General features: G+C 33.0%; 1 long non-coding RNA gene and 1 pseudogene across 1 annotated transcript; both read right to left on the bottom strand.

The window, feature by feature from the left end:
• Positions 1–5648: 5648 nt before the first annotated feature.
• LOC112771813 (coatomer subunit alpha-1-like) lies at positions 5649–10961 on the bottom strand (annotated as a pseudogene).
• A 33-nt stretch (positions 10962–10994) lies between these two features.
• LOC114925837 (uncharacterized) lies at positions 10995–12451 on the bottom strand. The gene is made up of 3 exons (XR_003815633.2): positions 12223–12451; positions 11856–12011; positions 10995–11321 (listed from the first exon to the last, which is right to left on the bottom strand). It is a non-coding gene; the product is annotated as an uncharacterized lncRNA (long non-coding RNA).
• Between the last annotated feature and the right edge of the window lie 382 nt (positions 12452–12833).

The raw sequence follows: 12833 nt of genomic DNA, 5'->3' as shown, positions 1-12833 counted from the left end.
TGATTGTGACTGCTGCTCTTGATTCTCATGATCACCTACCAGATTTCCCTCTTGGTTATCTTGCTCCACAAGATTCGATAAGTTTAAGTGGTCGTCGTATTTTGCGTGGTACCAATATATGTAAATGTCTAGGGGATGTTGTAGTTGCACGAGAAGCTCAGCAAGAACATAATTATACCTGTTCGTCCATTGCATTACCCAAAATGAATGGGTGGTGGATCAGTCAATATTTCTAAGGTCAGTTAGGACTTCTTTGTGTGGTTGGTCCAGATTCTATGGCACTCTGCACAATTGAATGCTAACAAATGTCTGTTGGAATCACGTCTGACTCAATTAGACCAACACCATAAGCCTCGCAGACAAACTGGACACATATAAGAAACACATGATTAAACACTAAAAAATAATCAGGTTCAACCAAAAATAGACACTTATATCATGATAACATACTCGGCCTTCTTACAGTTCATCTAATGACTTCTTAAAGTGGGCAAGCGAATGAAATCTGTAGTGTCGGTCAACACGCTCTCAATTACACATTCACACTCGCTGATATCATTTATTTTGTTAACAAAATTTCACCGAAATATTAAAATACAAAGTACAATACTTAGTTGAAGTTGTTACTAGATAGTTTTACGTGTTTGCTAGCGCAAAAAGTCAAGGCTGTCGGGAATCAGTGCAAAAAATGATAGACAGATCCAGGCCCAAGTTAGGAAAAGTGTTGACCATCGACCTCCTTTCAGTCGAAACGAGATGCCCTACAAAGAGCTCTATACAAGTGCGTTAGGCATGCTGATCCCCAACTAAATTCTCTGATACTGGTGAAGTCGGACAACAAAGGCAAAAATTTTCAGTGCACCACTCCTTTAGACTTGTCTCCAAATAGAATCATTTCGAATAATAACATGATGTGGCATTTTACATACTTCTGCATCCCAATTTCATCAATCAAGACTAAACAATCTTTCATATTCCGTAGCCACGTCAACTTTATAAAACTTCCCCTACAATCTATCTTCCTAGGTACAATCCCAAACTGGTACAAGCATTTAACCTCTAAGGCATCGAAACTACTAATGATCACTTTTGTCATTGGAAGACCATTAGTCGGAAGACTAACAATTATAGCCACATCTTTTAATGTGATGGCACGCCCACCAATCGAAAGGTGAAATGTATGCGTTTCAAGATGTCATCTTTCGATCAGTGCATTAACCATTACTAACTGCCACCAAAATTACTTTAATCTAAAAAATGTGATATATATATATATATATATATATATATATATATATATATATATATATATATATATATATATATATATATATATATATATATATATATATATATATATATATATATATATATACTATGTCTAGTATATGTCTATCCAGAATTCATTCATTAATAAAATTTAAATATATTTTATTTTTATTAACACATAATTAATATGATATAATTATAATAACAATTGTATCATTAGCTATTCAAAATATATTTAATCTACCTTTCAAAATTCTAGAATTATATTTAACTTCTAACAATAATTAACAGAAGTTAAATATATCTAAAATATGATTTAAATAATTACTATTTAATACATTAAAAATTTATTTTTTAATATCTAAACCTATGTAATAATAATAATAATAATAATAATAATAATAATAATAATAATAATAATAATTAATTTATTATTAACTAATTCTATAACCAAAAATTCTAAAACGTATCTAAATTACTTTAATATCACTATAATAATATTTAACACTAAATTTATTATAATAATATTTAAGATAACTAACTAATTCCTTCTTCTTGTTCACGTACGGCAAAATGATATATGTTAATTACTTAACTAATGTTATTATAAGATAACAATAATAATATCCAAAAATTTAAAAACATATTATAATACAATAAATATATTAATTAAATTGTTCAAAAACATAATATGATAACATATTATATATTTTTGAACGGTTTAATTTGTATACTCTAATTGAACTGTTCGATTACTTCTCCTCTTTTATTATAACAGCATAAAATATCGTATTCTCCAATAACGCTGCCACTCTCCTCACTATTTCAAAGTTAAAAAGTGCGAAATAGTGAGTGCAATAATGTATATATACTAAAAAGTTAATTTACTTACAATATTTGATTTATGCATGCAATTAGAGAGAAGTTAATGCGTTTAACCACCCTTTTATGAACAAGTTGTAAATGAGATAAAAATAGTATAAGAGTAAGATAATATTTGTATTGGAAATGAATTCTCTCAATTTTTTTGTTCAATTATTTAATAAAATGTGATCTTTCACTTTATATTCTTTAAGTAAGACTAAAAAAATATGTGAAAAAAATATTAAATGATAAAATATCATATTTTATCAAATAATTAAAAAAAAATGAGATCTATCCCTTCATATTTGGTAATTGAAATTTTACCAACGTCTTAATTTGGTCTTTCAATTTTTTTTATTTTTTATTTAATTGTATGTATTAGTTAAGAAAATATTTTCATCGATGTTATATTTTTTCATGCATTACTTAAGGTCTCAAAATGCAGCGATATCCAACTCAACCTAAAAGTTAAATCAGCACAGTACATGAATGGAAATAAACTTCACATGCCAAAATATTGATAGACTTTTTTTTTTCCATTGTCCTCTTATATTTGGTGAAGAGTGAAAAAGAACTAAAGAAGGAAACCATGAAAAATAAGAAAAAGAAGTGAAAAAACACACTCAAACTTCTTTTAGCAGCAATTTATTTTTAATATGGGTGTAAGATTGGTGTAATAATATTGAGATATTAATAATGTATATAAAAGAGATAGAGTAGTTAAAGGAATGAGAGAAATGATAAGAGAACTCTTTAATTTTGGAAGAAAAAATTTGATTTTGAAAGATTTGATTTTAAATGCAACGAGGGAATAACATACGGTACATTTTGGTTGTAAAATTAGTAGGGAGAAGGAAAGAACTCTTTAATTTTAAAAGGGAAAGATTTAATTTTAATTGCAATGAGAGAGTGACATATGGCATATTTTAGTTGTAAAATTAGTAGGAAAAAGAGTAGAATTCTTTAATATTGAAAGAAAAAATCTAATTTCAATTACAGTAAAAAAGTGACATGTGACACATATGGATTTGAAAAGTCACTTTATACAAATCGTGAGTAACGATTAGTTTTTGTTATTGTACGCATCAAATTATGAGTCACCATTTACCATTAATATCTCATTGGCTTTTTTTTAATAAATTTTTTACTTTCAAAATCGTAAGCCACGATTTGCTACTACTCCCATATTTGATAAACTAAACAAAACACATCCACATTTTTTATCCTGCAGTATATTGTTATGATGCTGAATATATTATTTTTTGTACTTAAATTTTTAATTAATATTAATAATATTTTATTGTTGTTGTTGTTGTTGTTGTTGTTGTTGTTGTTGTTGTTGTTCTCTATTTTAATTAATACAAATTAAAGTTTTATTACATAATAAATTAGAGATAATTATCAAATTTATTAAAATAATATTTAATTTTTGTTATCATTAACATATTTTAGATATTATTACTAGTAGTTATTATACAATATCATATATTTTATTTTAGAATAATATGATATATTTTTGTTATTATGCTAATAGTTTTACTATTATTAATCTTAGACAATAAACACCGTGAAGTTCTATTATTATTATTGACACTAATAAATTGTGACCAACGTTTTTATAATATTCAAAATTTGTTGTTTACAAATGGTTTGTAACGATTTATTTATTTGCTTTTCATAGAAAAAAAAATTAGTTACTACTTTTAGATAACGTTTTATCTTATTTGAAATCGTTATTCACTATTTCTTTTAACTTTAAATGTTCCATACCAATGTATTATACAAAAACATCATAATATTAAGTTAAATTACATTTAACAGTACAATATCGAAATTGAACAAAATGCTTATGTTCTAGCAAGCAGGGACGGTCATAAGCGGGAGAGTAGAGGCCTCAGTCCCTAACTTTTTTTTTAAATAATAATAATAAGTTATTAAGTATGATTTAATTTTTAAAAAAAAATATTTAATATTTAGTCTAATATAAATAAAAATCCAATTTAACTTAAATATTAATAATTTTTAATATCTAAAAAATAAGTAACAATATTAAAAAAATTTAAAAAAGATATTATTACTAATATTTAAGGGTGTCCGCGGATCGGATCGGATCGGATATGGCCAAAATTTCTATTCGATCCGCACTAAAATTATCGGATCGGATCGGATTCAATATCCGCAGTTTTTAAGGTTGATCCGATCCGATCCGATCCGCACATTTGCGGATCGGATCGGATCGGATATCGGATATATCCGCAAAACACAAAAATATTTTTAAAAGCTTATTTTTATTAAAAAATATCAATAAAATTTATTTTTTCTATTCTTTTAAATATGTTTACTCTTAAAATAATATTAAACATACTTTTCTTGAATAATAAATTAAAATAATTTAACATATATGATAATTATTAGTTAAAATAAAACATAAAAAGAATATTTTACTTATTTATTTCTTTATTTTTGCGGATACGCGGATATGCGGATACCAACACAAAATCCGCAATCCGATCCGATCCGAAAGCCTTGCAGATCGGATCCATATCCGTAATTTTCGGATCGGATTCGGATAAACACCGCGGATATGCGGATCCGATCCGATCGATGGACACCCCTACTAATATTTTTTAATTAAATAAAAATTTTCAAATTCTATAAAGTGGATTCTTTTTTTGGTTGTGACTGTCCTTCTTGATTCGTTTGGTATTAATTTTCTCTATTTCAACTGCTACAATGGAGAGATATTTTTCAATTACGAATATTGTGAAGAATAACTTAGAAACAAAATAAAAAATTAATTTCTTGCTAATTGTCTTTTAATTACATTGAGAAGAAAATTACTTAAAGATTTAATACAAATTCTATTATCGATGAATTGTATGATACGAAGAATCGATTATTTCGTTAATAAAGAGTACATATATTTTTTATACTTTTATCATATATTTTTCTATCGGTATATTTTTATAATACATCTTACATTATATAATTTTTTTACATATTTTTTAATATTATATGTATTATACCCCCACAATAATATTCCTAGTTCCTCCCAGTGGTGGAGCTTAGTTCAGACAAGGGGGGCTATGGCCCCCCCAAACTTTTTATAAAAAATTTAGTAGTATTTTTTCAAAAGATAAAAAATAGTTCAATTGACTTAAATACTTTACTATGACTTAAAGTATTTAATAAGTTCAATAAACAACACTCTCTCTATCTTTAAGTTCAAATATAAAAAATTAGATATTTTTTATTTATTTAATTTAATATTATTTTATATTTTACTATTTATTTAATTTAATTTTTTATATGGTAAAAAAATAGAACATTCAATGAGTATTAATATTATTGTATTTATATAAATTGATAAAAAAAATTCAATAAATATTATAAATTTTAATATTTGTCCTTCTAACTTCTTCTTTACATATTTTACAGGATATATATTCAAATGTTTATATAAAATAATAATGAAAATCAAAGAATTGATATATTTTTTAAGAGGAATGCTAATATTTAAGAAGGAGAACATATAACTTTTATAATATCAACACCTGTAGATAGTTCTTCTACTTTAATGAATCACGAAGAAAGTGAGATATAACCTTCAAAAGTTCAAAAAGTTACATATGATGACTTTAACCTTAACTTTTTGGAACGAGATCTTGAAAAACGGCATTAAATTTAGCAATATCACCCAAACCAGAGAGATGAGATTAGACGAGCTTATCTTAAATGAGGTCCATATGAAAAATATTTTGACAATTATTTTCTATCTGACCCCCTCAAAATTTTATTTCAAGTTCCGCCACTGGTTCCGTCCAGCACCAAGTTCAACCAACCTATCTGGGAAGGACAACAGAGCAATCCAGAAGAATCGGCCCCTACAACTGCAAGGTCACACACAGTGCATAGCTGACCCTCCTGGCCCAGCACAAAGCGTGCAGTGCAATACGGGCAAGAAACATCCTTCTGTCCGCGGTAAATTGGCACATAAGTTGCACCACAAACCACAAATGGGTTTCTGAAATCATAGTTCAACTGTGGTATCAGTCATGTTTTTTTCCGTCAGCTCCCAGAACTTGCCTTGCTGTCTTGGCATGGTTTTCCGATAGTAGGGTTGGTCTCGAGTAGCCTCCTCACAAAGTTGGCAGCTGTGGCAAGGTTCTTTGCCTTGTAGCAAACAGTCATTGCATTAAGCAAAGCTGGCCTCAAATGAGATGGGTGAAATAAGCGGCAAGCTCCTGCTGGCGTGCCGGATTGTCCTTAATTTCCCTTAATTTCTTTGACTATGATAATCAACTCCTTCACATCATCAACTTCCCTCCTCGACTCAAGGATAATCAAAGGAATTGTATGAAGGATACTGGTAAATGTCTTTAGGGCCTCGGTGAATTTGCCTGCTGTAGTTGATTTATAACCAGCTTTGAGCTTTTCATCTAATTGAGACGGTTTGAAAAGTAATGCAGGTGGGCCTCTTACATTTGGACTAGATGACTCACACCCACCTCTTTCTGGAACAGATGAGAAGTCACGCAGATTGGAGTGGCTGCTAGTATGAAGATCGAGGAATGGATCTCAAAGGAGTGAAGTTCTTCATTGCAAGTTGCCTGTTCAGTAACCTCATTGCTGTATCAAAATTGCCAGCAGCAGCATGATCAGCTGCAAGAGATGATTTCTGAATCCACATCTGGCTAACTCGCATCCCAGGTGTTGGGGCCACGAAAACTGAAGATCGAGTACCGGTAGAAGCTTTTGGAGTTTCAGCTGCAGGAGGAAGCTCCAGGTCTTCCAGCTCCCATCCGCCTTCTCCATCATCCTCTTCACCCGGCTCTCCGTCATCCAAAATTGCAGAAATGTCTCCATTTGTATGCCATCCACATCAACCATATCAAGCTCCTCACCCCAATCACCATTAGCAGCTTCATACTCTTCTTCAGCATTGCCGTCTGTATTGCTAAAGCCACCGTCAAATATGCCTCGCATGACCCTAAGAAGGGGTCAATCACGGCTGGTTATTAGAGGTGATGGTAGCATCAAGAGAGATGGTTTTTTCCCCTCAGGCAAAGATGGAAGATCATCCCCCAGTTCAGCTGCAAGCCTTTCAGCAACATCATGTAGTCCATGGACTTTGGCAGTGATGTATGCAAGATGCAAATGACCCACATTCTCCAAAATCTTAACACGCTCTCGGACATCACCCAGATATAAGCCATTGTGAAACTGGCCCATCACATCACTCTCGACTTCGGCAATTTTCAACATCTTTGCAAGTTTCTCCACATTACCAGTAATGAGATAAAGGAAAGACAATCTCTCATAATTTTTGGTCCTCTGGCATGCATATTCTACTATACCAGCATTACCTTGTGGAAGAGCTTCAACCCCTAATCGATACCAGTGATCTTTCTCATCAATTGCACTGGCTGATGCAACAACAATTTGAATGTTCCCACTCTCTAACGTTAAATTGAACCGAATTCTCTCATCTTTCACAAAATGGAGGGCAACTTCAGGAAACCCTTGCTGCTGTAGATATGCAATCATAGCCTGCCCACAAAGTTGGGAGTTCTTTATCATGTTCATGACATGGTCATATCTTTTCTTCAAGAGAGAAAGCTTAAAGATATATTCAGTCGCATCAATAGCTATAGCTCTGGTTTTCCCATCCCGACCCAAGCAGCATATGGTGTTTCCAACAACCTTTGTGATATAAATTGGGACATCCAGTGTTTTTATTATCCAGCTATCTCCATCAGGAGGGCAGTACTTGATATGATTTAATGTTGTGTAAATAAGGTGGATTCTGTGGTGGCATAGTTTTAGATGACTAAGGTTGGCTAATATTCTGTGCTTAGTCATTATTGCAATTACTTTGGGTATTTTAGCCATAGCAAAAGGATACCTAGCGTAGATGAATACAAAAAGCAACTACTTTCGTCTCTAAAAACTATGGAATCCACAACTACAACCAGACTATGTAATCTACGTTTTATTGCTAACGACACAGAACCTAGTTATCATAATTTTAGCATGAAACATAGCAATTGGAAAAGGAAAATACGCATTAATAAACAGAGTAAAGTGACAAATGAATTATAATATATCCAAAATTGTGGAGAACTTAACTTCCAAATACAATAAGAGAAATTAAAAAGAAGAAACCAAGTGAAATAACTATAATCACACATAATTGACATAAATGTCTAACTCAAAGTCACATGTAACACAACAACTATAATTTATATCTTACAAACAGATCTACAAATAAGAACAACAAAAGCAATACAATAATTCAAGAACAAACAACAATTCAATAACTCAACAAAAAATACTTCAGAAGTTCAGAACACTATCACTATATCGTATGCCTAACAGAAAGATTCACACAAGCAAATCAGCATATTTAGAACAACTGCATATTCATCGGATTTAGAACCAAAAAATAAAATTAGCAGATTTAGAGCACAACAGAACAGGTTCATACAAGAACAAGGAAGAGGAGGCAAAGTCCGCAGATTCAGAACAAGAACGAGACCGAGGAGAAGAGAGGGGAGAGACTAGGGGAGGCAGATTGCCAGCACCGGCAGCCAGGGTTGAGGATTCAGAGAGAGAGAGAAGCCTAGGGTTTCGCTCTTCTTCTCCACCCGAAACTAAACCACCCACGGCGGGCTTGGACGCCAAAGTCAACAAGCCACTCCGTCACCGATACCGCCACTTACCACACTAACCGTTACGGATGTCCTCCTTCACCGCTCGTACTGCATGCGACATCGCATTTGTCAGCTATGCTCCGCCGACACTATCAGTCAGAACCCTCGATTAAGAACAATGAAGCCCAAAAGGCCAAAACGACAGACAATGAACTCGTATGACCACTTTTTCTATCACCCATAATCAACATCTTAATTAATTTGGATTAAACATTCAAAACATTAACTCCACTTTCATTACAGTTTTCACCGTGCTTCATGAGTCAAACATGTCGACTCTAAGCTTTGGAAAGATGCCACGGCGTAACACTCTTATTGTAAGTGTATCCCTGGTCATCTTAGCCATTGATTTTGCCTGGCCACCACAGACGTCACCAAATAAAAATGCCATTTTCATCCCATGCTCCACTTTTCACGCGGATTGTCTCATGGAGAGTGCATTGGTGAACAAGCTTCTTGCTTGCAATGACAATGACATGTTTGCTGAGCAAGGCAACACTTTCCATGTCATTAGACCAGAAAACATACTTGATAAAAGGTGGGTCTGAAGATCACCAATAACAAGCCTCTGCTGAGGATCAAATATAAATACCCTATCCTCTGACCTACATAACAAGTTGCCTGTTCCAGCATAAAATATGGCATCTGTGGCAATCGGGAGAGCACTCTTTTTATCAAGCTCATTCTTCAGATTTTTAACTAGGACTTGATTGCTGGTTTTATCAAGCACAACAAACCTATTCATAGCCACAAAGACAGTTGATCCATCAGGACCTTTCTTTGGCTCTTGCATATCGCCCCTACCAATAAATGAGTCATCCTTGGATATGGTATACAACTCATAAGACCCGCCCTCCACATCTGAACAGAGAAGAACTGCATTTTCAGACGGGGTATAGGAAAGACTCTTCGGACTTTGATAGAGAGTTAAAGAACCAGGTCGTCGAATCGGAAGTACTTGCGTCTCTCTCTGTGTTGACAATCTGTGTTGACAATTGGTAGTAACGCAAAAACCGGTCTTTTGCATAGAATAAAAAATCACCACCAACTGCAAAAGCAGGCCTTTCTCTCTCCAAGCTTAAAGACAATCATTCCACTGTCATGACCAGCTGCCAACAGATTCATTTCAGGATGTATTGCAAGAATCCAAAATCGATCATGCTCTCTGCGGAAGGTTTGAAATTTGCGAGAAGACAGCAAATACTTTCTCGTCTTGGTTAACCATCTAGTACAAAAGTTAACACACACAAGAAATGTATTTTATGAAACATTTTTGTTGCCAGCTCTAAACAATGATATGCTAATATTTTTAATAACCAGAATGGCATCAATGAGTATAGTATATGAAAGCCTACGGCAGCTCAACTATAGTATGCAAAATAGAAAGTAATAGATACTACCACTCGGTTGTTATCCAGGAAACTAAAGAAAATAACTAGGCTTCAGTTTTACCATTCATCCTCCAAATTTCACTTGTCGGTCATAAGCTCCAGAGACAATGAGAGGAAGTGTAGGATGAAAAGCAGCCCAGTTGACCCCACGATCATGACCTTCCAACACATATTTAACAACTGCATCAACACCACCTAAAAGATCCGTGTTCATCTGATTCAAACGCAATATATCATCTGAAGGAGGCCCAGCCTTCTTTTCGAGAGAACCAATATCCCAAACACGAACAGTCAGATCCAGAGAAGCTGACACCACAATATCCTCTTTCGGATGGAATGAAGCACGCATAACGTAATGATTATGCCCTGTTAGGACAGATATACATGTTCGTGATTGCCAGTTCCATAAGCGAATAGTCTGATCATCACTTGCACTCACAATCCACGGGTTCTCATGATGAAATTGCACAGTGCGAATATAATCAAGGTGTCCTAGAAGAGTGAACAAACACCTATGCAACTTGTAGTTCCAAACCTTAATCTTGTAAAAATCCCGTCCTTGGAAAAAAAGGAAAAGAAAAGAAAGAAACCACCACCAATAAGCAGCAAATAATATGAACTTCCCCCTTCTACAAGTGACAAGATATTTTTTTTTTCTTAACAATAAAATACACCAATTTCCCTTCCTCTCTTTATGAAGTGATAAACATAAGTGCAGGAAAAATCACATTCAAACCCAACCAATGACACACAGAGCTTAGTTTAAAACTTAAAAGAACGGATTTGTTACTTAATTAACAGATCTAGATAATCTCAATTACACCAAAGATATATCCTTTTCATATAAATTACAGCCAAAACAAATCACGAAACATTACAAAGTGTACCCCTCAAGTGTACTGCTCACTGTATCGAGAGTAATGCTAGGGGGCAGCAACTTTTGTGATTGGTAGCCATCAAATAGCCATCAATGATGATTTAATGGTGTGAGATTGGTGTGAGGTTTCATCCAATGACTCACCTTACTCTGCTGGTTACATGCTGGCCAAAATTCAATAAAATTGCTGGCCCCCTAGACTTTCCCCTGTATCAACACCATGGGGCAACCAAAGATTAACAGGTAAAGAGATAACTAACAATTATATATTTATATATATGCAGTGAGCAGCACATTTTCCTTATTGTTAACATTGTTACTTGAAATAAATCTTCCTCGAATCTTTCTTGAAAAAACAAGTGTCGGCGGTCGGTGAATATTTAAAATAAATACTTTTATTGTGATGATTTTATATATCAAATGAAGGAGAGAAAAAAAGTAAATATATATGTCCTAACGAAAATAAAATCTCACCAGTGAACACGGATTTTAACTACGAAAAATGTGAGGTAGATCCACCCTTAAAGTGGAAGACAAGAAAGATTGATGTTTCAATTATTCTTTTTCTCCAGATATATCACAATTGTTTTCAGGTAATTAAGTACCCAAGTGGTTCCCAACAAACGTTTGGATGAATAACGCAAAAAGGTTAAATACAATAAATAACAATCTAGTTTAGAGTGGAGTTGGATTACTCCATGGCTATAGTAATGAGAAATTGTTAGTGGTAATCATCTCTACCTCGGTGTGAAATTCTATTTCCCCTTGCTTGGAATTTGTTGCAGGAACTTTAACCGCAACAGAGTCTCTCCAATATGTATTTGAGCTTTATAAACAGTACCAAAGGCACCTTGTCCTATGAGTGTTGTAAAATTATAGGTTGTTTTCTGCAAATCCCTGAAATGCAAATAAAAGTATTAAACAGAATGCAAATAACAAGTAAGAAGTAACAACCCTTCTCTTCATGTTCTGATCAGAAGAACAAGAATAACAGCAGCAAAAATAAAAAAATCAAATTCGATGAAGAGCAATGTTTGTGTGACCCTATAATCCGCATAAAAACTGGGAAGAAGAGATTTGAGGGATGAAGAGCAATCTTTGTGTGTACCTAGTAACCTCTCTCTCCTTATATATATATATATATATATTCTACATCATCATTCATGCACAACACACAAAATGGTATAGTGAGGTCTGTTGCTTTCATCATCATCATCCTTGTGTTTTTGCTGCTCCAACTAAGTTCAGCAAGAAGAGAACTCGCCCATGGTTCGCAGCGGCCCAAACATGGACGGCTCTGTTGTTTCCCACCATTTATATGTTGCGGCAGCATCATTGTCGTCCCCCCTGCCGGCAATTAATTAAAATAATGTAAGATTAATAATGTAAAACCCGCACTACACGGTTCCTTTTAAATAATTGGAATAAAGTTGCTCACCGATTCTACTGCGGTGCTTGTTACTAATGAATAGTGTGGGTATAATATCTATTTTGCTTTAATTTATTTTTTATTTTTATTTATGTTTAAAATATGAATATAATACGTATTATCTAAAATAAATATATATATTTTGCATATATTTATTTTAAATTATACATATTATATTAATATTTTAAACATAAATAAAAATAAAAAAAATTAGAGCAAAATAGATATTATAGACACTACTCATTAGTGACAAGCACCACAGTAGAACCAGTGAGCAACTTTATTCCAAT

The sequence above is a fragment of the Arachis hypogaea genome, chromosome 18 (genome assembly GCF_003086295.3).
Source record: "Arachis hypogaea cultivar Tifrunner chromosome 18, arahy.Tifrunner.gnm2.J5K5, whole genome shotgun sequence".
In the NCBI taxonomy this organism is placed as follows: Eukaryota; Viridiplantae; Streptophyta; class Magnoliopsida; order Fabales; family Fabaceae; genus Arachis; species Arachis hypogaea.
Note: the sequence above shows the minus strand (reverse complement) of the source record. Positions and strands in the feature narration are given on the sequence as shown.